Below are 25381 nucleotides of genomic sequence, written 5' to 3'. Positions count from 1 at the left end.
ATATTGTTGTAATTCAGTGGGTAGCGTAACATTTTTGCCAAATTTAACAGCAAACGTGTTGAAATTCAAATTTTAGTCCGTTGATGAGATGATTGAGCTGCTGCCCAAAAATGATTTACTGCTATATTTATATGTATATGTATGTACATATTTATATGTATACAACCAAATCCGATACATTTGCAAGGAGTAATCTACTCGGTGGCAAAAAACCGGCTCCGTAACCTCAGAAAGATTGCACGTTCCAATCTTGATGATGAGAGTCCGGCTGCAATGGCGGCTTGGGCACTCTTTCTGTCTCATATAAACATATTCCCAACAGTTGGCTCTCAACTCGTGTATCGTATCGCCTCAACAGTTGATTTTAACTTAAGGTATATTGGAATAATCATCAATAGAGTAGCTTTAGCCCTTTTTAATGTCTGTATGTCTGTATGTCTGACTGACTTACTGATTGAACGTACGAATATACATCCGATCATATATATATATTCAATCGGCAACTATTAGCAGGTGGATTTACCACAAAGATTACTAAGCGAATAAGGGACTAATGCCAAGAAGATATCGACGCACGATCAGAGGCGTTGGGAATTCTGAGGCAACAGCAATAGGCTGCCGACCAGAGAATTCGCGGTGAGCGGACAGCACGTAGATATTTTAAAAGGGGACGTGAAGAGATGAGGAAATAATATAAGGAACAAGGTAGATATAGGTATAGGTATAACTACACCTATAAATATAGGGATCTGTGTATGTATGTAGATATATATGAATATGTATGTGTAAAATGCCAAGCTACTCGAGTTGGCCTCTAACGACTTTAACCTCAAAGACCAAAGAGTGTAGAGTGTAGAATATGTTGAGAGGATACATTAAGGGGAGAAGTTAGGAGTTTATAAAACGCAAAGAAACACATCCCGAGAGTCTGTGACCACACCATTACTTTTCGACATGCTCGAGTTAGTTTCCACAGTCGTGGTAGTAGTCTTCTACTGCAACTACTACAATACCCTCTACTATACACTAGCCAGATATGCTTTTATACTCGCGGTGTGTATGCGGTTTTACCCACCCAATCCGGCCCTGTTACACTCAGCTCGATCCTCTAATTTATATCTCCCCAAGAAATATATAACTGGGCTCGATGTTAAGCTTTTGATTCCGGCGATGGATCTCAGTCAAACCGTTTTATTTTTCTGGATCTTACTCTGGGGTCTTTATTCATTTTCTTGAGCATGCTCGGAGAATCGTGTTTTTGAGGAGATGAGTTGATTGCACCGGTAATTGAGGATTGATTATTTGGACCATGACAAGCAGAATCCAGGAATGTCGGTTGTAATTTTGTTTACTGAAATTTATTATAAAAGTGCAATGTGGTAATACGGTACTCGGAAGAAATAAACGGTACGAAAGAAAACAAAGGATAAGGTTGTTGGTCAGGAACAAAATAACCAGTCATCTTGTTCTTCTTAAATGGTTATTAATTACTGGGTTTGTGTCAGCCAATTACTGGAGAACACCTTTTGATGGAACCCCGTCGATTATACAGATGCTACTTTTAATGACGGGAAAAACTTTCTTATACAGGAAATTACTTACAATCGTAGATAGAGATGATAAAATTTCTATGCTTACGGAAATAAAAAATTTTAAATGTTGGTTTACAGCCCGCATTTCCTAGAAGGCTTATTACAACAAATTATTCTATTGAAAATTATTATTTTTTATAAATTCGTTTAAAAAAAAACACTTCTCTAAAATTATAGCTGACTAAAAATATTATAAATTAGTAAAAATTATCGTAGGAGTGATTTTCGGCATTTAATTTTTTACGTCTGCTTAAATTTTTACAAAGAGCCGCGATAATAATTCAGGCTTTCAACCCATGGTACATTCAGAAATTCCTGAGCTTCTATAAATCCCCTAGCTGTGGGTCTAATTTTTTCACACACTTCAGTTACTTCTGAGCCGCTAGAATTGTCAGATTTTTTGCTCTAGTTTTACTTACGTTAAAAAAAGCAGCATTGAGAGTTTAAGCTATCAACATATTTTACTCTACATTTAACCTGGAGTCCCCACGAAAGCAATAACCGTTTGGGTTCAATTTTTTTTCCGTTACACAGTATAATATTTTTTAAATTTTTTCTTAATAGAGATATCCTTAATATAAAACATATCTAATATTTTCTTCGGCTGGCATAAATTAAAAATAAAAAATACATTTCTTATGTTTTATCACATTTCCCACTAGCGTTCACACTTATAAATCACATATATTTAAAAATTTTCTTCAAAAACCCGAAGAATAAATTTTTAAAATTTGAAATTACCCTCTTTTACGCGGCTTTCTCTCGTATAAAATATACAGAACATAAATTTAAAAATCTGTAATATTTTTTATTAAATTTAATATATTATTTATATGGAAACTGATGAATAAATTTAAAATATGTGAAAACTGGTCTACAAGGTATTTTAAAATTTTGTTCGTAGGTTAACTAACAACATGAGTGCGGCAACGATCAGCAACACAATGCAGCCAACAACACATCGGAAGATAAGATCTAGCCATGTGCATCTACTCCGCGCCCTTCATCTTGGTCTTAATCTTCTATTTTTCTTGAGGATTCGAACCTGGCTACAGAGTCACTAACTATACACACACTACCTGAAGAACGCCCGCTGAGATCCACGCCTTTTTGCACGCAGTTCATATCACCGGTGAGTAAAAATTAAAAAAGGTAAAAAATATAATAACAAAGTAACAAACAATCTAAATGTGCAGCATGACTCGTTTGTTCGATTTTTTTTATCGACACAATCTATCGCGCGTAAACTATCTTCCATGTACGCAATATTTAATTTAAATTTTTTGATAAATTTAGTAGTTATAATACCGCGTACGTTGTTGGATTAAATGCATTAACTCGAGCGTAACAAATTCAAAAAAAAATAAATAAAGAAGTAAAAAAGGCAAATGATGAAGTGTAGCAGAAAGAAATGACGGTGATGGAGGATGAGAGAGTGATACGGGGATAGCAGGACAATGGCTGCTTCCTGGCTTGAGTTGGATCACTCTTTACTTTTAGCTCCGTCACAGCAGACGTTAGTTGTGCTCGGATTGGACGCTAAATCACGGGATAATACCGTGAATGGCTTGGCCGATCAGCGTGACAAGCCACCACTCTTTACCTTTAAAAAGAAGCCTCAGCTTTCGTCTCGGTTTCCCGTTTTGTCTCGTCTCATTCAACTCTATATACTACAAAGTACTGAGTATTATATATACATATACTCTTGTCGCATGCCCGCGGATAAAGAGATGACTTGAAAAACCCGGATAGCATTTGCATGGTGATTATGACACCGAGATTACACCGCGAAACGGGACTTTTTTATTTATTTGTTCTGGTATAAACACACGACCGTCATTATAAAATATTTTTTGCATATTTTTAGAAATTTTTGTATTATATATTTCCGCATACATGTATGCATACATAGATGATGAAAATAATGTTTCTTAGTTATAAAATTTATAAATTGTATCCTAAAATATCTCAAATGATTAAAAAAAGAGTTTCGCGCTAACGAAAAGAGCGAATCTGCAAGACGCTTTTTATTAAAATCCGCAGACAGCATCATCCTCATCATCAAAATAAAATTTTCTGGGCTTTTTACAGCTTTTCGTACTAGAGAGCATCATAATGAATAAAAAACGTTCATATTGTGCTGAGTTATTCCAAACAGGAGCGAAGTTATGGGCTACTCTTCATGAAAATGAGTAGACAGCCTTATATCCTCATTTATCCTCATATGGGTCTGAACTCAGAAAATAAATTTATCTTAGGACTTTTTCGGGTGTTTCCTACTAGAGGCCACTTTAATGAACAAAAAACGTTTATATTGTGATGGGTTATTCCCAACAGAAGGAAAGTTACAGGCCACTCTTCATAGAGAATCATCGACACCCATTTCCACCCACCCTCATATGGATCTGAACTCAGAAAATCAATTTATCTTAGGACTTTTTCGGGTGTTTCCTACTAGTGGCCACTATAATGAACAAAAAACGTTTGTATTGTGATGGGTTATTCCCAACAGACGAAAAGTTACGTGTCACTTATCATAGAAATATTTCTAAAGACCTATATTCTCTAAAAGCAAAATGTCAAAATTTTCAGATTTTCTCTTCATTAATCCATTGTCCATTTCCAGCCACCCCTTCTTATTCTACTGCCCTCAATTTCTTGGACGCTTATTATTGAAACAAAAAAAATTATGTTTCGCGTGTTCGATAAATCCAATAAATTAATGAAACAATTGTCACCCAATTGTTATACATTCAATACACATATGGATTGATAATGATCCAGTCTCTTTTGAGAGATGAAAGTAAATTTTTTTATGCGCCAATGATAATGAGAACCAGCAGGGTAGAGTAAACTCGTGTTTAATGTTAATATTTAAGAGCGGGCAGAGGCGTTGAGTGTAACAAGATCGAGACGTCTGCAGTTAAGGGCTACCGTTAATTTAAGGGGATCGGTTTTGATGGCTAAGCGGGGATAATGACAGGCCACCAGGGCGTAATTTCACGCCATTGAAATTTAGAGCCTTCGCACTGCGCAGAGTATTAGGATACGAGAATAAAAAATCCCCAGCGTTATATTATTTTAAAATATACATTAAAAAATTATTCATGAAATCGGTAATAAAAAATATTTATTGACTTTTTTTTTCTCTTTTCGCTTCTCAAAAAGTAAAAATTGAATTAGCGATGCTACAGCAGTTTAAGAAGTGTAAGAAGCCCGAATATTTGATCAATAAATTTTTTATTTTAGTCGTCTAGCTGTTCGAGAGTTGATTGGATTAAAACCCAGCCGGAGGTTTTTGGGCGTTCGTTAGCCAATGCCCGATGTCTCTAGACCCGAGATGTCGTGGTAGCTGCCAAACTGTTTTTCTTACCAATGAAAATGGCAAAGGATCGTTATATTAATTAATCAATCGTAAATGTTGAGGTACGAAAAGGGAGACCACCGGTGGTCAATATCTCGTTGGATTGAACACCGACGTAGGTTTTACCGATCATCGATGACGGTAGCTGATTCGCCTGTTGCTCGAGAGAGAAATTATTTGAGAAATAATAAAATAAAGAGGAGGAATAGCATCTGAGTATCATCAAGCCTCGCTGTAGAAGCATCAGCCACAGCATCAATCGACTGAGGAGGCTCGAGTGGAGAACCGGGTTGGATAAAAACCGGGCGCAACGCAACGCCGAGGCCATAAACGGCTTTTTTTACCGGGATACTGGCCGCTCGGTTTGTCGCTTGAATATTCAACACGGGCATCGTCGCGCGCGGGAACCATCAGCGTGGCCCGGCAATTAATATTGATTTTATTAAATCCCCACTCTTATACTCACTTACTTATGTATTTACTTACACATAAACACAGTTTGCTGCAGCTACTGGATATATTTTAATACTCTCCTCTTCTTGTGAGCATTCTCCAAATACTTTTTTACTTCCTCGCCAGTAAATTCTTTAGCATCACGTAAATTTTATTATCTCTCTCTATTTATTGAGCCTTCTTTTTGCTGGGATATAAAAATTCATACTGAACAATAAAAAAATAAAAGTTTTTAAGTATCAACCAAGTAAATAAGTGAGTAAGTAACTCTCATTCGTAGAAACGTGACTCTGCGGCGTGACTATAAGCATTACACACAGATATCGAGGAAGAAGTCGAAGCAACTCAAGTCTGAAATAAAATAATAAGAAAAGAGTGAGGAGATGGGGATAAAGAATAAGAGTAAGTCAAAAGTAACGAGGAACTTTTAAACTCGCACATTGGGACTCGAGAGCTGGAGAAGTTTCTCGAGGAGGCAGCAGTGAAGAAAAGAACCAAGAGCTGCTACCAGATCTTGGATGCTCGATCGAGTTAGAGACCGAGCCCCTGCCGAATCTCCGGTGCAAATTTATCCTTGTCCCGGTGGCCTGAGTAAGAGAGTAGTGCCCAGAGAACTGAGAATACGTAAGGAGCAGGATGAAAGATATATCTCTGAGTATAGTGGTCCAGAGATGCTGTATAGACACGGCAGGTCGTTCAGGCGCCCCGGGAGTGAAGACGTTCGAATAATTGGCTCGCCGGTTCCAACTGCGTCAGCGGCAGAGTTAAGTATATAATATATATATACATGTAGGATATAAGATGTAGTCGAGTAGAGCAATAGCAGGTTAAACGACGAAGAAGGATAGAAAGACTCTGGCAGTAGACTGTAAAGGATGATACTTTTCTCAGTCTCACTTTATTCGGTTAATTGCTTCGGGTAATTAGCATCCGGCGTCGCCACTTTGTCTCCTGCTGTCTGTTAAACTCTCTTCCTTTTCCTTTCTCTATATAATATACTCAACTGCAACTCCCCCTCGAGACACATACACTATTCTCGCTTTAATTGTCCTCGTCCCTTTGAATAATCTAACGGGCTTCACGCCTCGTGAATTACGCCTTCGCACTCTGCTGGTGCTGAGGCTGATGATCTGAACTCGGAATCTACTCTCTTAGTAAATAAAATATATATATATGTATGCCGACTTTCTGCCAATTTAACTTAAAAACTTTTTTATACTATTCAAAGTTAAGGATGAAAAGAATTCCCAGTTATAAATTATTTTTTTACCCATACAGATTTTTATTTATTTTTGAAAGCATCCGAGCGAGAGCATCCGTCGGCGTCTGAGTAGTCCTTGGACGTATGTCTGAAATAAGAAAAACTCCCCCACCGCCCTTGCTTTGATTTTGTCTTTAATGTCTTTTATGTCTTGAGGAGTAAAGAACAATGCGTCCGGTTGCGCGGCACCCGTCACTCTATTCTCTGGTGCTCGGCAGCCTCTACTCGGCGACACGGACTCTTCTCATCGTTTATTGAGAGCTGGAAGAGGTATCCGCGGATAAGAAGTAACGAGCACAAGAGCCGGGTGAAGTACAGCAGTATCGGCACATCGGGACAAGGAGCCAGTGAGACTGAGTAAGGCTGAGTAGCTGCTAAAGAGAGCTGGCTGTTAAGAGGGACAAAGGAATATAAGAGTGACGGTCAACAGCGGCCTTATATAAGCTGCTACGGGGTGTTTGCCTCTACTCGTGCAATCGATCTTACTGCAGTCACAAACAGAACCAAGACGACTCTCGACTACCTCTACTCGCCGAACGACCATGTGCAAACGGACTAAATAAAACTCTGTCGTGCCCTCACGATGTTACAGTCCAAGAAACAAAGTCCGAGAGGGTGACAAAGTCCATGAACACCACAAAAATCTACCATGTCAGCTCGGAACAAAAACTGAGTAAATTATTCTTTGATTACGTACCGACCAATATCAAGATTTCAAAAGTATTTCAATAATATCTACCTGCTGTACTCTCCAATCAATTTAAAATACCAACAAAAGTCGAATTAAATTTCTATATAATAAAATTAAAAGATATCCTTTTTTTCAGTTTATAGGCACACCAAGTAGGGGAGGGAGGGGCAAAAGGGGGTACTTAAGGAAATACCATGTTTTCGAGGACTCAAATACGCTAAATCTTTTTTTTTTAATGATATTCAAAGTAAATAGAAGAAATTTTCAGTTACCATTGAAAAAAAAATTTTTTCATTTCTGCGGGCAAAGTGGGGTACCCCCTAAAAAAGGTAAAAAAAAAAATTTCTGGATTTTAAACGAATTTGATTAAGTTGAATTTTTTTGTAAGTAATTTACATGAAGAAAATTTATATATTACATGTTTATTGGAGACAAAAGAAGAAAAGAATTTTTAATAGTTTTTATCATAAAACAAACGTCATTAATATTTTTCAACTGACAATTGATTTTTGAAAAAGTTTACCAAAAAAAATTCAAAGTAACGCTTAATTATATTTACAGAAGTGATTTTTGAATGTTTAAAAACCATTTAAAATATAAAATTTTTTTTCATAAAATTTTGGGGGTACCCCGTTGTGCCTACCCTACCCCCTTTTGCCCCCCCCCCTCCTCTACATTGAAATTTTTTTATTCAATTTTTTTTTTAATTTTATAAAAATGTTTCCCATGATTTCGAATTATATCAGGTACTTGGTATTTTTTCGATTTGATTTATTTTTTTTGTAAAAAAGAATTTTTTTTTATTTGTACAAAATTTTAAACGTGTACTTGGCGCAATTTTATACAGAGAATCTGTTTGGTAGGATTGAAAATACCAACAAAAGTTGAATTAAATTTATGTTTTCAATCGAATTATTTCCTTTGATAATTTAAATTTTAATTCCAACTCTGGGGGTTTTATTAATTACTAAAAAAAAGTGATTGTATTATTTGTCAATTCAAAACTTCACAATCCTATTAAATTTATTGCGCAAGCAGAATTTTTTTTCTTTACTCTGTAACAGAATAATTGATCAGAAATTTTTTTGCTCACGAATTTAATTTATCGTTACAATATACGTAATAACCAATAGATTCGCTGCTATAAATAAATCTATGTCATTACGATAACGAAATCGTTATAATAACAATACTTTTGCCCGTGCGGTCAATAAAGACTTGAAAGTCTTTAATTGAACCGAACAACGCAATTAAACTTTTAAAAATGACTGCAATATTTTATAAACTCTAACAGATAGTTCTCGAAACTCGGAACTTTTGATTTAAATGGACCAATTTTTTTTTACGGCTCAAGCATTAAGAACTTGGACTTTGCGTGAAATCCCAAGGACTCCAGATAATAAAGAATTAACGGCAGGGGCTCTTTATTCCCGTCTAATAAAATATTCCCAGCGATATAATAAAACATGTCAAGCTGGGAATTTGTTAGGTAAGTAATACGTATGCACTTAAAAGTATCGGTTTATTTTTATTTTTATTAGTCGAGGCCCAAATTCGATTACGCCTCTCAGTATTATAAACTCGACGCGGTACTTTACTGCTCTCATCCACTTCATTACTTAGCCACCTCGGTCCCGCTTATTCACGGGTCAATCGACCGCGTACGAACGCACCGAATAAACGACCACCGATAATAATAACGTATGAACACTCTCGGTGTTACTACATCATCTCATAAAGTGTCGCAAAATAGCTTTTAAACTTCGCCTGTGTCTCAATAACTAAACCGTCATAACCGTCATCATCATCGCGCACCAATAAGACACACGACCGCCTAATAATACGACCTCTAAACAAATTTCTGTCATGTATATATATATATCAAGTCACCCAATGCAAGTGCACACTCATCTCCGAACATATACCATCTTTATATATTAATATAATAATACGCGTAGGATTTCAGCGGACCTCAACTCGTAGTTTTTTTAAAGCCTGACTCTGCTCTCCTGCGACTCGGATCTTCATCACCCATAATATTCGCTCCCATCTTTCTTCATCTTAATTTTCTTCTTTTATTCTTCCCCTTGTCACGGCTGTTTTACGCTCAGTGCATTTCGGCTCCACTGGTACGGTACTCGCGTGCGTTTTATTGCTCGAGAAATTCCTCCTCTTCTTTATGCTCATTTTTTTTTCTACCCAACTTTTTCTCATCTCCTTACTTACTTACTCTCATTATATTATTTCGCGTCCTCAACTCCTATCCTCTACTGCTCTGCGTACACTCTTCCTTATTACTTTTATTATTTTTTTTATAATCTCACCAGCTCACCAGTTCTCCACAGACCTCGACTCGACATAGTCGACCGCCTAACCAATGACACTGCAAAACCGGCACTTTATCTTTCCTTTATTTACCAGCGCATCTCAATTTCACCTAAATTATCACCAAGAAATGACACCCGTTTCACAGTAATATCAAATAAAAATTTTTTTTTTTACTTAGAAAAATTCACCGAATTTTTTTACAAAAAAAAATAAATTAAATAGACATCATTTAGTTAATTTGAGATAATTAATATAAATCATCTCTTCATCAGAAATTTTTTACATCAAAAACTGTCATCATCAACTGGAAATAAAAAATAATAATAAATAGTTTAATATAGCGACAGAGAGGATGACGTGGGAGTCTATATGGATGAAACGGAAGCGTCTAAAGTCTAGAGGTTTCTCCGCTAAATCGTGAAAGGCAAAGCCACCGGATAAAAATATCTATAACAAGGCTCCGCACGTGACAGATTTATAAAAAATGTCTATCCCATAATTCATTGGCTCAGCGATATTTATCACTCATCTACTTCCTCTGTCATCCTATATCACCATCAATATAATTCTAAACTTTCTTATTTTATCTTTCAAATATAAAATATACATACACACACACACAGTCATCTATATGTATGCATATAAAAAGGGAATAAGAAGCCCTTGAATAGTGAAACCCTTCTAGAGGCAGCTCTGAGGATCCTTTGAGCATCCTACGAAGCATGTATTTGCCTGTTGGTTGCCTTTGATATGTCTCGGTTTATTTTCTCCTCTGTGTAATGCACTTGGGCAATGTACGGGCGGCAAGGCACCAACAACACTGTCCCCGATATATCCAGCGCAGCGACGATGCTAAACCCGATCGAGTGACTATACATTTGGTATATTTATATGCCGAACGCTCAACCTCAGCTCTATAGACTACACGGTTTACTTGCTCCATACCAACCAGTACATCCAGTACAGGCTCTATCGTGGAAAAGACCGCGGCATATCACATGCACGCCGGCCTTCGGGCAAACACTTTCTTGCATTAGCTTCACATATATACACACCGAACAGTATGACTATATATCTCTGCAACGTCTTTCTGGCAACGCTGGCTTTTTTAACTCCACTTGCTCTTAAATTGACAACCCGATATTTTTATCTCAGGATAAAAAAATTTTACTTTGTAAACCTCCACTTTACTCCCATCGGGACTCTTGTGGCTAATATGAGCAACACAACAATTGTTATTATGATAAGTAAATAAATATGTAATATTTATGATTGAACGAGAACGCACGATACATTGCGTGTGTGATGCAATGATGAGATACATAAAGATTTGTTTTGAGAGCTGAGTTGAAAGTAAAGGAAATACTTGAATGTATATATGTATATATTGTATATGTATATATATATATATTCACAGGCGGACCGGCACCATGAGATAAATAGGCGTAAGACAATGGATCGCTCTTTCCAGGGACGGTCCTCAAGGGTCGGACATGAGGATGTACATATATATGTATATAAATATATGAGTGTGTGTATGTATGTTTATAAGATGAAGCAAAAGAAGTAGATGGAGATGAAGATGAAGAGAGAAGGTAGTAGTAGTGGGTCTTGAGGTTCACATCGGTGAAATTTGCATTTCGTCCCTCCCCTTCAAGACGTCGATAAATCACTCGAGATCGCCGCCTGAACCCAACAAGAATTCGTGCCAACATCTTTCTTATCTCCCATACGCGTTTCTTTATTATTATATTACATATATTCTTATACATACTCTGGGACTCTTAAATTATTTTGTAAAAAATTTATTTATCGTTGATTAAAAAACCAGTAGTCGTGTTTGGAGTAGAGGATACGTCAATTGAAATTTTCTCAGAAAAATTTTAAGTGAAAAAAAAAATGGTATGCAATTGAAGGGGAGTTTGTCTCAATATTATTAGAGGTAAAGGCAATTTTTATGAAATTTAAAAATTTAACGTGTCTTCTGTATATAATTTGCTGGAGGAGTCACATTTTCAAAGAAAATTTATTATACTTATGAAATTGATTATGTTGACGGTGTAACCTTTTGATATGATAAAAATAAAACTTTGCGAAATTGCATAAAATGGAAATAAAATATATAAGTTTATTAACGACAGTAAATGACTTGCCAGGGTATTGACTTATTCACTAGAATATGCCGCCGAACATTAGTCAGCTCACTCTAAATGACAAATTAAACTTTTGAGTGAACTAAAATTGACGTAGTGCCAAACTACACTAAATATTTCCTGCGCCAAAACAATAAAATTTATAAATATTTTATAAAATAAAATTGAAAAGAGCCAGGGGAGGTGACTGTTAATTTAGGCGGCTGTTAAAATTATTAATATTTTTTATGTCAATGATTAATTTATTAATTATTCTGTCATTGAATAATTTTGAAAAGTATTTAGTTTTAAAAATAAAATATAAAATTTAATAGATTATTTCACGGAAAAAAGAGCAGTTGAAAAATTACAGTTTCGTATAGTAGTGAAGCGCTCCGAGTTTGAAACTGTAAAAATTACATTTTTTATCAGTAAATTTTACAGAAATAACAAATATTCAGTTTCAAACTCGATATTGTCGATTTAAACTGTAAAATTTGCTGCTTAAAATTGTATTAATTTTATTACTATAACAAATTTCTAAAATTACATTTTAAACTTTAATGTTTAAAGATTTTTGCCCCGAAAGCCTTTTTTACTGTAGAAACTATCATTTTTCAGTTGCACAGAAAAAACAGATATCTTGAGTCAAGAAAATATTTTTGAAGACAAACGTTTTCGGGTAACAAGTCAAGATTTTCTTGAGCCAAAAGAATTCGTCTTGGTTGGAGAAGATTTCAACTTTATCTAAGAAAATTTAGGTCTCCAAAAAAATTTTCTTGAATCAAGAATATTTACCTTCAGTCGAGAATTTTTTTTTTGTGTGTGCTCTTTTTCCCGTGTTGTGATTAATAATGAAGCTGACAATTATTAGTTAGTACAATTGTTAGTTAAAACAACAAATCAAAATATCTGATCCTTTTGTAGCGTATAATATCCCTTTGATGATTATTTAAATAAATTTGCTGGTAAAATTGTTTGAGCATGAGGATTGAAATGTATTTATTTGTTAAAGTGAGTAAGGAAATTATTTTTAGTCTCTTAGAATAAAGCAAATTGAAAATGATTGGGACGGTATGGGCGAAAACACGTGGGCTTGTCTCCAACAATTTGCCCAGACATGTAGTCTCCGGTCGTGTTGAGTCGGTAGCGAGTCGTTTGAACTGACCGTGAAAAAAAAAAAGTTTAAATAAACGATACAAAGACTCAGTATCTGTAGAATAAGTACGGATGTTATAAATGATGAGAAAAACATAATAATAATAGGATAGAGTCAATAATAAACCGAGTGATCATGATCACGATTATGATTATGATGACGACGATGATGACGATGACTCTCGTGGGATCACTGGCCACGAAAATCTCGAGTGTAAATTCCCCAAGTCACTGTACACTGCCCGTAGTGGTGTAACCGAGTTGGACCACACGATAACTCTCGATGTCCCTGCTCAGTTGTTGAGAATCTCGAGAGAGTCAAAGAGATAAAAAATAATAAAATAAAAAATAAAGAAAGAATGAGCCCTGTGAGTGGATTATAGCATGAGCTATCCAGTTTGGTGGACTGAGAAAACGATTTAACAACGATCTAACAACGTCACAAAAATATGTGCTGAGCTGTGAAGACGTAGTTGAATTGCCGTCGTTAAATCTTAATTTTAAACAATCTTCAGCCTACCAGAACATTATTTATATTTTTATTGTTATTCCTTTATGCCCCTGCCTTCTGAAATTAAATCGCGAAATAAAACAGTGAGCTGATGACTCTGGGATTATCTTTAAGTAAAAGTTATCACCGGAGTGGTAATAAAAATAATTACCGCGAGGTCGGGAGTCATCTTATAAAAAATTCCTCATCCTTATATTTATATATGTAATACTAAAGCTCGATAGTTTCTTGTTGGACGGACAGTCGGACACAAATCAGAATCTGATAAGCGACTAATAAATGCCGGAGACTGAAAAATAATGGAATGCGTCTCGGGTGCTCCTAATGATTCCCAGTGTCCCGTACATCTACAGCTAAGCGTCGTCGCATCGATTTCGAACGCTGAATGCTGGATGTTGAATGCTCGACGCTGGTTTGTAGACAGTCCGCTGAGAAAAATAAATAAGAAAAGAAAGGAAAAAGAAGGAGAAGAGAAAGAGGGAGAGAGAGAAAGAAAGCGCATCGAGATGATATCTGGACCGGATGAAAGAACTTTTTGGTTGTACGCATATATTGAACTAAATGACGATGTACATGTACTTCTTTTCATCGCGACATCCATTCACGACTCTTTGACATCTATAAGAATAATGAAATGTGACTTTCATCGACTTTAATCTCAAATATATGCGTCTCTAAGGCCGAATTTTATTTTATCTTTGAATAAAAGTTATTTATAAATTTATGATTGCGTCTCTTAGCAGGACTTTTATTGGACTTTTATTGAGGCTCCAGCCAGGACAAAAAGAGAGAGTAAAATAATAAAAAAAGACAAAGAGTCTTGAGGCATTCATATGGACGTGTTAGCATCCAGTTCACCTTCCCGTGTCTCTTACCACTCGGTAAATACACTTGGGGATCATTTGTTCTCGTATATATATGTACTGCAAAGTTGGAGTATGAAGTGAGTCTGGTGCTCGTGTGAATACGACAGCCACAAGCCAGTTCGTCGCGAGAATGCAGAGAGTTGGTTTCATCGTTCGCGTTCCAACCAGGCATGTCGCGCGCTCATTGTTTGCCAAACACCCAGGTGACAATGAATGTGCTGCTGTTGTATGAAAAGGACCCAACCCGTGAATTTCAATGGAGGAGTGATGTTTGTTTTGAGTACAGGTACTGGGTCGGGTTATTGTCTTTGCTCGCCGACGTACGCGCCACCGACGACGCTTTTCGACGATGGAGCAGAGCATTATGTGTAATCTCAGCACACAAGAGATCAGGGGTCCTGCCCCTTCCCGTCTATTCACGCAGGCGACATAAAAATAAAAATAATATTTTTTATCACAATGGAGCCACCGACCCGCTAAAAACCGCTTCAATTAAATTTTTATTTTATCACCGGCTAAGAAAAAATATCGTCATTAATATTGATAATTTTTCCCGCTTTTAACGAGATAATTTTTAATTAAAAAATGTAATAATTAAGACCGTGTTTTTCGGCTGGTTAATTTTTTTTCTACCCAATAAAGTTAGTAATTAATCTGGACATTATTTGAGAATTTTTTCGACTGAGAAAAATAATAATCTCATGTTAATCTCGCAAATATTATGATAAGAGACTTTTGAAAAGTCGACGCGGGGCAAACGTGATTAAGACATTACCAACTGGCTGAATGTATGTTGTATACAAAACTACGCAAGCTAATCAGCTACTCCGATAAGAAAGACTCCGCAGTATCTTGTTTGTATACTTCTCCATGGCATGCAAGAGCCACTAGCATCCGAGAAGATGAAGGAGCAGGAGTCGAGGATGAGGATGAGGACAAGGATGGGGATAAGAAGTAAAAAAAAAGTAAATACAAAACTCATGGGGCTTGGACCAGGTTTGATAACTTAAATTCTCGGCGTGGTGCTATGTCGTCCTTGTTATAATGCTCGCCCTTTTCGCGTGGATATAAAGTTTAAAAGATGGGAGGTAAAAGGTGATGACTCCCGACGACGTGCCAACATGACTTCCTCATTCCCTTCGCCATAGGGTGTCGAGAATATTTTTTTTTCAATTAACTTGTCATGAAAATCTTCTCCTCTCCTTCTGTGCAACAACAGCGATTTACTAAATTATGGTAATTCACTTTGAATATTTTTTATTTACTACTTAAAGCTGTACATCCGGATGTGGCGAGACTTTATCGGAATTACCAATGATTTACTAAGCAGTTGATGTAAAAATTTAGTTAATATTCAAAGCAAGAAAAGAGCATAGAGCAGGGAGTCGAATGAAATCGAGTGACAGTATGATGGGAGTCGCTCAGCTCAGTAAATTACCAGGTCGTACGCTTGAGAATTTTAACCAAAGAGGCAATTCTACGGGGCGGACGTTGCTGCTACGTATCGGTAGGTCGCATCTCCATGACAAATACTGGCAGGACCTCGCGCGGACGCAGATACTATCAGCTTCAACGCGGCAGATAAATGGGCCCAACTATAATACCTCTCTTTTCTCAGCAGCTCACATTTGAGAGACGGAGACAAAAGTTTGTACGGGTTTCTCTCTCGCATTACATCGTTCTTTCTTATTTCTACTATAGCATAGGATATACATACACTAACACGTGTACAGACTGACGAGTGATCCACACTGGTCTCCAGGCCTTAGATCGGTGTCACGTCCATCGACTTCCCGAGCGAACCCAGTAAGTCTGTCGTCTAACTAGTGACGGCATTCGCGGGAAATCAAATCAATCTTGTCGTTAAACACGTCCGAGTCCAAGGTTTCTCAGACTATCAATACCTTTTTTCTTCTCCCATTTATTTTTATTTTTTTTTCTGTTGCCTATTAATAATAGCGTTTTATTTTATTTATTTATTTAGCTGTTTTAATTTTTTTGTAATGACACGCGTGTCTAAAGCTATCTCTGTTTTGTTTATCGAGCTCGGTGGTCCTCAAGTTTCCCAAAGTGTGTTGAGGTTGAGACCGAGTAAAGGCCATTGGCTGGTGGTTGCTCACTACGTATGTACGTGTGTGTAAGAATATATAGTACAAGCAGGTGGACACAAGACGACGAGCTCTGGGGCGTTATGTGAGACGGCTTTTTTTTCGTGCCTCGTAAATCTCATTCTTACGTCCCCGTGAAAAGAACAAACACGAGTTGAGGATAGATGACCTTTTTTTAAATTTTGTGTAGCAAAAAATATATTTTATTCATGATTCGTGATACATAAATTTATTTTATTTCATTTCATTTTATAACAAATAGTTTCTGGTATTTAGAAGACGTTTAATTTGTATAATAGCCGTGTCAATCATCGCTGAATTCACTAAAGTCACTGCTGTCGTCGCTGAATCGCGGGTCTCGTATTTTGTAATTTATGTGTGCAGGTTTACTATTATCTGCAAGTACGTATTTACATCGTTCTGTTTTAATGATCTTCTTCACCGCAATACCAGCATTAAGCACCTCGAGCACTGCATTCACAGCTCTGTCTTCGGAGTATCTCGTTTGCTTCATTACATAGCGAACAATTTGACCAAATGTAGCACCGTCTTCGGGATGCGGCTCTGGTTCATCATTAGTTTTTGATGCTGGTCCCGGTGCCGACATAATTAATCCAATACCTGTAATATTAACTTCATTAAATCCTCAATTTCAAATCATTGAAAAAAAATATCATTATTATTTACGCTATGAGAATTTTTAGATCTGAAGAAAACAAATTTTTACACTAAAGTCATAACTTCTTAAGGAGATTAGTAAATTTTTTTTATAACGACCAGATATTTTAATTTTATTATGTTTTAACCTCAATAGGTCATAATTCATAATTGTCAGCTCCAAAAGGCATCCTCAGACAGTACCCCCCACTTTTTAAAAATACGCAATGACTTTCAACTGTCATAACCGTATTAAAATTTTATTAATTAATTAAAAAAAAATTAGAACCTTAATTGTAAAAAGGACAACGTAGTCGTAATTTCGTTGAGATATGGAATTAAAAAAAAATTACTTGCAATTGATATCAATTGGGAGTTAAACGAAATTTGTTGAATTTTTAGCCAACAAAATTTAAAAATTCGGATCAAAAAATTGACATGACGATTTTACTGAAATTTTTTTAACGAATTTTGTTTAACTCTATTGATATCAAGTGTAAATTATTTTTTAAAAAATCTATATATCGGTGAAATTACGACTACGTTGTCCTTTTTTCAATTAATGCTTTAAGTTTTTTTTAATTAATTAATAAGGATTTGATACTCTTGTGACAGTTGAAAGTCATCGAAAATTTTTAAAAAGTGGGAGGGCCCTGTCTGAGAATGGCCGTAATCACAAATAATTTATTAAATTTTATATTTTATTTTTAAAACTAAATACTTTTCAAAATTATTCAATGATAGAATAATTAATAAATTAATCATTGACATAAAAAATATTAATAATTTTAACAGCCGCCTAAATTAACAGTCACCTCCCCTGGCTCTTCTCAATTTTATTTTATAAAATATTTATAAATTTTATTGTTTTGGCGCAGGAAATATTTAGTGTAGTTTGGCACTACGTCAATTTTAGTTCACTCAAAAGTTTAATTTGTCATTTAGAGTGAGCTGACTAATGTTCGGCGGCATATTCTAGTGAATAAGTCAATACCCTGGCAAGTCATTTACTGTCGTTAATAAACTTATATATTTTATTTACATTTTATGCAATTTCGCAAAGTTTTATTTTTATCATATTAAAAGGTTACACCGTCAACATATTCAATTTCATAAGTATGATATATTTTCTTTAAAAATGTGACTCCTCCAGCAAATTATATACAGACCTCACGTTAAATTTCTGAATTTCATAAAAATTGCCTTACCTCTAATAATTTTAAGACAAGCTTTCCTTTCAATTTCATACAGTTTTTTTATAAATTTCTACTAACGTATATTCACTTCTATATCATTAATCTTTAAATATATAACAATACTAATACGGAGTAACTCGAGCTAATTGGATAACGCTGACCCTCAAGAATGTCGAGCGCAACAAAAAATAAAAATATACTAAAAGCTAATTCAATAAGTATATTATATATATATATTTAAGTGAAAGGACAGGACTATGACAGGAGACAAAGGTAAAAGACATGTGTAGTCTTTATGGGTCGTATATTAATCCTATAATTGAGATATGGTGAGCAGTCAATGTGCACGCAATGTCGTTGATACAAGAAGTAACAAGTTAACTTGGCAGCCATTATCTAAGATGAAGTTGGACGATGGTTGGCTCGTTTGCTGGACATAATAAAGTATGTGCACCAGTGAGAACAGTTGATACCAACAAAGAATCGTATGAGTTTAAGTACCAAGACAAGCAGGATGAGGATGAGACTGAAGATGAAGATGAGGACAAGGATCAAGACAAAGAGGACAAGTATCGGGATATAAGAACGCGGGTGGTTAAAGAACGCCGACTCGGATCTCTCTTAAGTCGTCACAGCAGTATCGACGAGCTGTAGTATAAAGAGTAGGACGAGATGAAGAGCGATCTGGTGTGCAGAGCAAACGATAATTAGTGAGGCATCGGGAGCGGCGATGTCGGCTGTCGTTTAAGTTATGGCTCGATCCACATTCATTCCGCGAGGACTGCTATATATACATATATAGATATAGATATGTATATTTATATATGTAAGACAGTTATGAGCGCCCGTGGCTTTCTTCTGGGGTCACGTGAATACGAGTCAAGTCGTCCTCTGTATAAGCAGTTCCCGAACCAGCTGCATCGGTCGCCATACAAAGCATAATTTTTCACTGATGGACATACTCTCTAAAACCAGTATGCATTTATTAACGTCATACATTACATTTGAGTCTCGTAATTCTTGATGGCGAATTTTAAAATTTAATTTGCAATTTATCGACATTATTTTAATTGTTTAAAAATGTCCTGAGTGTATAAGGAAATGTCAGTGCATCCGCGATAGGCTGCCTTTGCTGTGGCTCTTGATTGAGAAGACAAGAGAAGAGCCAGCCAAGAGTTTGTTTGAGATCACAAACAAGGGATAAGTCAGTCGGAACACGATGACGAGCTCAGGCGACAACGACACGCAGCAGCGACGATTACTTTTTTTGTTGGCATCCGTCTGGGCAACATTTAATAAAATAAAAACAACTAAGCCCGAGTTGAGTAGTATATAGAGTAGAGTTGTTATAAGTTGTTTGTTGCTATAGTAGTAGTGTTGAGAGAGAAGAACAGAGAATGGAAGAGTTGCAGGTGATTCGAGCGCGGCCTAATTGAAGGGGACTCGGTGAGCTTCGGTAACGTATAATTATCGGGTAGAACAAGCACGAGAATGTGGCGGCTTCAGCGAGAATAAAGACATTATTCCACTTGGTTTCTTATACACTACTCAACTCATATATATATATATATATATATACTTCTTTGTTACTTTTAACCTATTCCACTCAGCTAAAAACTCTACCTACTTATTTCTCCTATAAATGCCTTAATGCCGGAAGTTGACTGGCATCTTTCCCGTCAACTCTTTTCCTCCAACGACATATATATATTATACATATACATATTTAATACCAACTCATGTTTGAAGTAAGTAGTCGTATATGTGATCTCACCCGTCGATCAAACAACCTGGCTTCTGGCTCCTGGCTCATGACTCCTGAATTAACCCATAACTATTAAGGCGACTGGGTTTTAATCTTTGATAAATTATATGCCACTTTGTTTTTATCGGTGGAAAAATCGTTTTTATGTCCCGTAATGAGTTAATGGCTGATTCAAAATTATCACATTACGCGATAAGTATTTTTTTACTTATAAATTATTTCTTTTTTTCTTTTTATTAACATAACGTCTATATCATGTGTCTAAGGTCTTCCGCATTATAATCTAAATTATATAACCGAGACACTTAAATTGAGGTAAGTTTTTGCATTTTAGATTTTTTAAAAATTCCTATAAACATTTTTTGCCTATTAAACACTCTGGGTATTCCTCTCAGGCATCGAGTGAAGTCGCTCTATACCAGACCCTGTGTATACTTCAGTGAGACCGTGAGCCGCGGAATTATAGCGTGCGCCACGTAAACTTAGTCATGGCTCGGTATAAAACGCTGAAACTTATTTTTTTTCTTGCTAAAGTAGATATAGTATATAGGGAATACTGAAAATATTTATATATATATAGAGAGGTTGAGGCAGAGATGATTCTAAGTACACTAGAAGGAAGTTAAGCTTCACAAAAGACTACAGACGGGTTCAACATCGACCAACAATCTCCAGGATTTTATTGATGGCTTTAAGTGCCGGGTTTCGCTCGCTGCCGCGATTAATTCCCGGCTTTTCTGTTACTGCTCTCGGTATTATACAACAAATAGCGCAATCCTGAATAAAAAAAGGTCGGCTAAAAAGTAAATAATATAATAAAAAAGTTGATCAGTTTGTAACTCATTGTTGTATATTTATATTTATATATTCTTTGAGAATAAGAAATAAATATTTTAACGCCGCGGTAACAAATAAAACAAAGTCCTTTAAAATATTAACTCGTTGCGGGGTTCCTTTGAGAGACCGTTTTATCCAAATAACTTATTTTCTCTTAAGATTATTATTACAAAGGATCGCGCCTGGTATATGCCAGTAACCTCGTAATTATTAAGAGAATAAAAATAAATAAATATATAAAAAAAAAAAAAAGTAATACAAGTCAATTAACTGAACTCGTCAGAGAAAAGATGAATCTGTCTGATGTTATTTGTGAAGTCTTATTTTAGTTTATGCTACTGCTTCAACTTTGGCTCCTGAAGTTGTTGCTAAAGATATTTGTTGTTGGTTCAACCTCGAGAGTGTGTATAATCGGGTGAAATAAATTCGCCAGGTATATCCAATCCGTAAACGTGGGAATGCTGATGCAGGTTTCCTCTGTGTGTATGTATGTTGTGATGTGCGTCTTCGATTTCCTTTCGCGATGATCGTGAATGGGAAAGAGAAGAAGGAGAGGAGAGGAGAGGATGGGGATGGGGATGGGGATAAGGATGAGGTTCTAGAGATAAGAGTACGGCAAGACGAAGAAGTATAGCCACATCTCTGGCATCTCGGAGGCTCGTCACGCGACGAAAACGAGGATCTCTGGGCCAATTAACCCGTCACCACGGCTAATTGCTCCGACGCGAGGCGAATTAGGCGTTCCACGTAACTTCGTTATACACGTGAATTATATTCTTTGTTTCATTTATATTTTATACATTTTTTTTTTTTTTTTTTTTTTCGACTGCTTCTATAATAACAATCACCGGAAAATCCTTATTTAACTTGGGACGTAAATATGTCAGACTAAGTGACAACTCTATATTTCATTCAAAAAATAATTTATTTTAATTATATTTAATTTTATATAATACTTGTATTTAACTTTTTTAAATTGAGATATTTTACTTAAATTTTATCTACACTAGGAAACAGCCAACTAAGTGGGAACAAATTGTCACAAAAAAAAAATTTAATTTTAAAATTCAGGGTGTTAAAAAATAATTATTCAGTTCCTATTACTTGCATATTTAAATTTACAGATATAAATTGTGATTTAAAAATGAAAAAATGAAATTTTGATATCGAGAACATCCCAAGTCGTAGGTATTTAAACGAGCTCATTTAATCTGATATCCACGTTATAATCCAATGATTATTGTATAGATAAAATCATTGAAGGCAAAACATTTCCGTGACTGTTGCATTCGTAAGAAAATTTATGCTTACTCGTATAGTTACATACGTAAATAGCGTTCGGTACACCTCTTGAAAGCCAACGGCGACGACTATACATCCACATATATATATGTATAAGTATAAGGAGTATAACATACTTAGATATATATGTATATGTTATTACAGAGTATGTAACTTTCTCTGTTCTCTATACAGTGAGAGATCTTGTGGTCATATATCACCGTTGTCGTTATTAGCCCTCGGCTGGTGGAGCCGTCACGAGCGGTGATCGGTGGCGAGACACAAGAGTCATTATACGGGATCAACGAGTTTACACGGGCGAGCACTATAAGAGTAGAATGAGGATGCAGGGGAGTATGTACAAGAGCTGCAAAAGGGTTTGGATTAACACGACCATGAGAATGAGGAGTAGAGAAAGAGAGAGAAAGAGAGATTGAGGTGTGTGATATGTGAACCAAGTAGAAAAATGATGAACGTCGTGGTTATATATACATATATATGTATGTATGTTAGTTTTAGTTTGTACGGCAGGGATAATATAAGAGGCATTGGCGCGTTAACGAATAATCAGGGAAGCCAAAAAAAGAGTATGTTCGTGCATGCGTTTCAAAGGGCTTTTGAGAATAAGTTTACGTACACAATATTTTAATGGAAAAATGAAAGAAAAAAATTTTTTTATTATTTTTTTTCGTTTTAGAAATAACGACTACGTCGGGTACTTGAATTTGAGGGGTGTCGAAACCAGACAACTTCACTCGCTTTTATCAAACGTTTTAAAAAAAAAGAACCCCGAGAAATTTGATTCCTCCAATTAATTAAAAACTGCGAGATGAAAAATTAATAGAAAGAAATCGATGGGTAACATGCTGGATTTAAAATATTTTTAAATTAGTTCTGTGAAATAAATTGACAAGTCGACGTCACCCTTAAGTTTTATTTTATTTTTTTACATCGTTAATTTAATTTAACTTTTTATTTACGATACGATATATTATATGCGTCTCGTTTATGTTGTTTTATTTATTATTTTTTTTTTTATTTGAAACCACTCCTACAGCAGCCCGTTTCGATTTAGTCTAAATTTGTGCTTGAAAAGAGGGGCCAGGGAATCCCCGGTATGCGATTGAATATCGTCGGTAAAAAGCCGGCGTTGAGTGTAGCCAAGTTAACTCGAGATGAGATGAGTAGAGTTAAGAGAGTTGGAAAGGAAAGAGAATGTAATACAAGAATAAAGAGCAAGAGATGTGAGGCGTGCCCGCGGGAAAGCCGCAAGAAAGGGAGAGGAGGAGGCCACCCTGTTCGAGGATTACCATAAACACTCCTTGCGCTAGTTCTACCACCAACCAACACTACATCCACTTTTATTTATATACAAATACAAGTGCACATTAATACAACACATACCCGCAAATTCTCTCAGCCTCAGACTCAGCCTCAGCTTCAGCCTCAGCCTCAGTTTCTCTTAACTTCTTCTTTATACTCCACACTCTCTACTGTACCTAATGTAAAAGCTCCACCACGCTTATGTACACGTGTAAATCCTCGTGTTTTTAGCTCTCGCGATCTTGCTCTCGGCAAAAAGGAAAGATCTTTCGAGGCCGCCGACGCAAAAGACCAACCGAGCACAATATAACCCGAGTTCGCGTGTTCATGCTCTTATTCACCCAGGGGTTGATCTCTACTCGGCAAACTAAACTTTGCATTCAAAACGTATACGCTTCAAATCGATTCTCTACTTGCTCGCATACACGCATTACGCGTTTACTCCAATGCGCTAAAATAACTACATACATACATATATAAAAAAAAAACACGTGCACGAATAAAACAAAAAAAATAATTAAAAATAATGACAATTCTTGCACGAAAGTACTCGAGGTTTTATTACTGCGCGACATGTAAGAGAGCAAAATATATTTTAAAATAATAATTATAGTCAGCACGACTTGTCAACAAACGAAAACTGAAAACACATTTAATGTAGTTAAAAAAAAAAAAATTAAACTCGGTAACAACCAGCGCTTGTATTTTATTTTTTTGCTTAATTTATATAAGGGATAAAAATATTCCATTGAATTACTCATGTGTCGTAGATTTAGCGCGAGAAATCCGATCGGATCTAGTCTGGTAGTGTAGTGGGAATCAAAAGCAATGCAGAAATAGGTATATGTATATATATGTATGTATGTATATATAAGTAAACGAGTAGAGGCAGATATAAACAATTGCGAAGACAGCACAGAGAATGCGAGGAAATCGTAGATTCCGCGTCACCCATTACCATATCAACGTGCTGGCGGTAGTTACCATTATTTCCCCAGCATATCGGCACTCGAATCTTACGAATAAGTATATTCTCTCTCACTCTCAGTATGCACAAGTCTATAGAATAAAATAATTCCAAGTTAAACATTTGTGCTCCCGATTGCGCAATACGCGCCTTTCTATATAATATGTATTACCTACTATACAAATACAAGTAACATGGACTCGTATAATAATAAGTTAATGCCGCTTCAGATACGCGCTAAACCCTCCAGCATGCAGCAGCTAACTTGAGAATGCAATCACATTATTATTCGTCGACATCAAATACTCAATTGTTCTCTCTCTCCAACATCACACTAATATAAATCGCTCCTTGTATAAATATTTATTCACCTTATTTCCAGAGTTAAAAAGCAATCTCTCATATAAATAACCCCCGAGTGAGTCCTTGAGTACTCTAGTTATGTAAAAAAAAGAATATATTTCGCTGCAAAAATGAAAATATAAATATAATGATTCGTATGATGAGGTGTTGAAACTTTTTTGCGGCAACTTTATTTTTATGGGTATAATAAATTATCGCACAAGTTTTATAACAACCGACAAATTGGAATCCAGCCGTAGCCGGTCTTTAAAACCAGTAATACAAACTCGAGAAACAAAACCGCTAAACTATAATAATCTTTTCATTTTTTTTCCCGCGCAATTGCCGATAAATGCGAGAAATGGTTAAATAATAGTCGACAACTATGAGCTTATCTACAAAACGATACCGATTCCCATCGACTTGTATTAACCTGCGATATAGTTTAGCTTTAGTTTAACAGCCCTCAGTAGTCCTCAGCCCTGTACTCTCTTCCATGGGCACTCTATACTCAGCTCGCGGTTAAGTGGAGACGCGAGGTTATCGTAA

The 25381-nt window shown here is 35.9% G+C and overlaps 1 protein-coding gene across 2 annotated transcripts in view; it reads left to right on the top strand.

The window, feature by feature from the left end:
• Nucleotides 1-2524: 2524 nt before the first annotated feature.
• LOC130672776 (TSC22 domain family protein 1) overlaps nt 2525-25381 on the top strand; it is a 67561-nt gene continuing 44704 nt past the window's right edge. The window contains exon 1 of one of the 2 annotated variants that reach the window (XM_057477499.1): nt 2525-2724. The gene's annotated coding sequence lies outside the window, so the exon portion shown is untranslated. The remainder of the gene's footprint in view (nt 2725-25381) is intronic. The other variant, XM_057477498.1, reaches the window with a different exon arrangement.

The sequence above is a fragment of the Microplitis mediator genome, chromosome 8, assembly GCF_029852145.1.
Source record: "Microplitis mediator isolate UGA2020A chromosome 8, iyMicMedi2.1, whole genome shotgun sequence".
Classification (NCBI taxonomy): Eukaryota; Metazoa; Arthropoda; class Insecta; order Hymenoptera; family Braconidae; genus Microplitis; species Microplitis mediator.
Note: the sequence above shows the minus strand (reverse complement) of the source record. Positions and strands in the feature narration are given on the sequence as shown.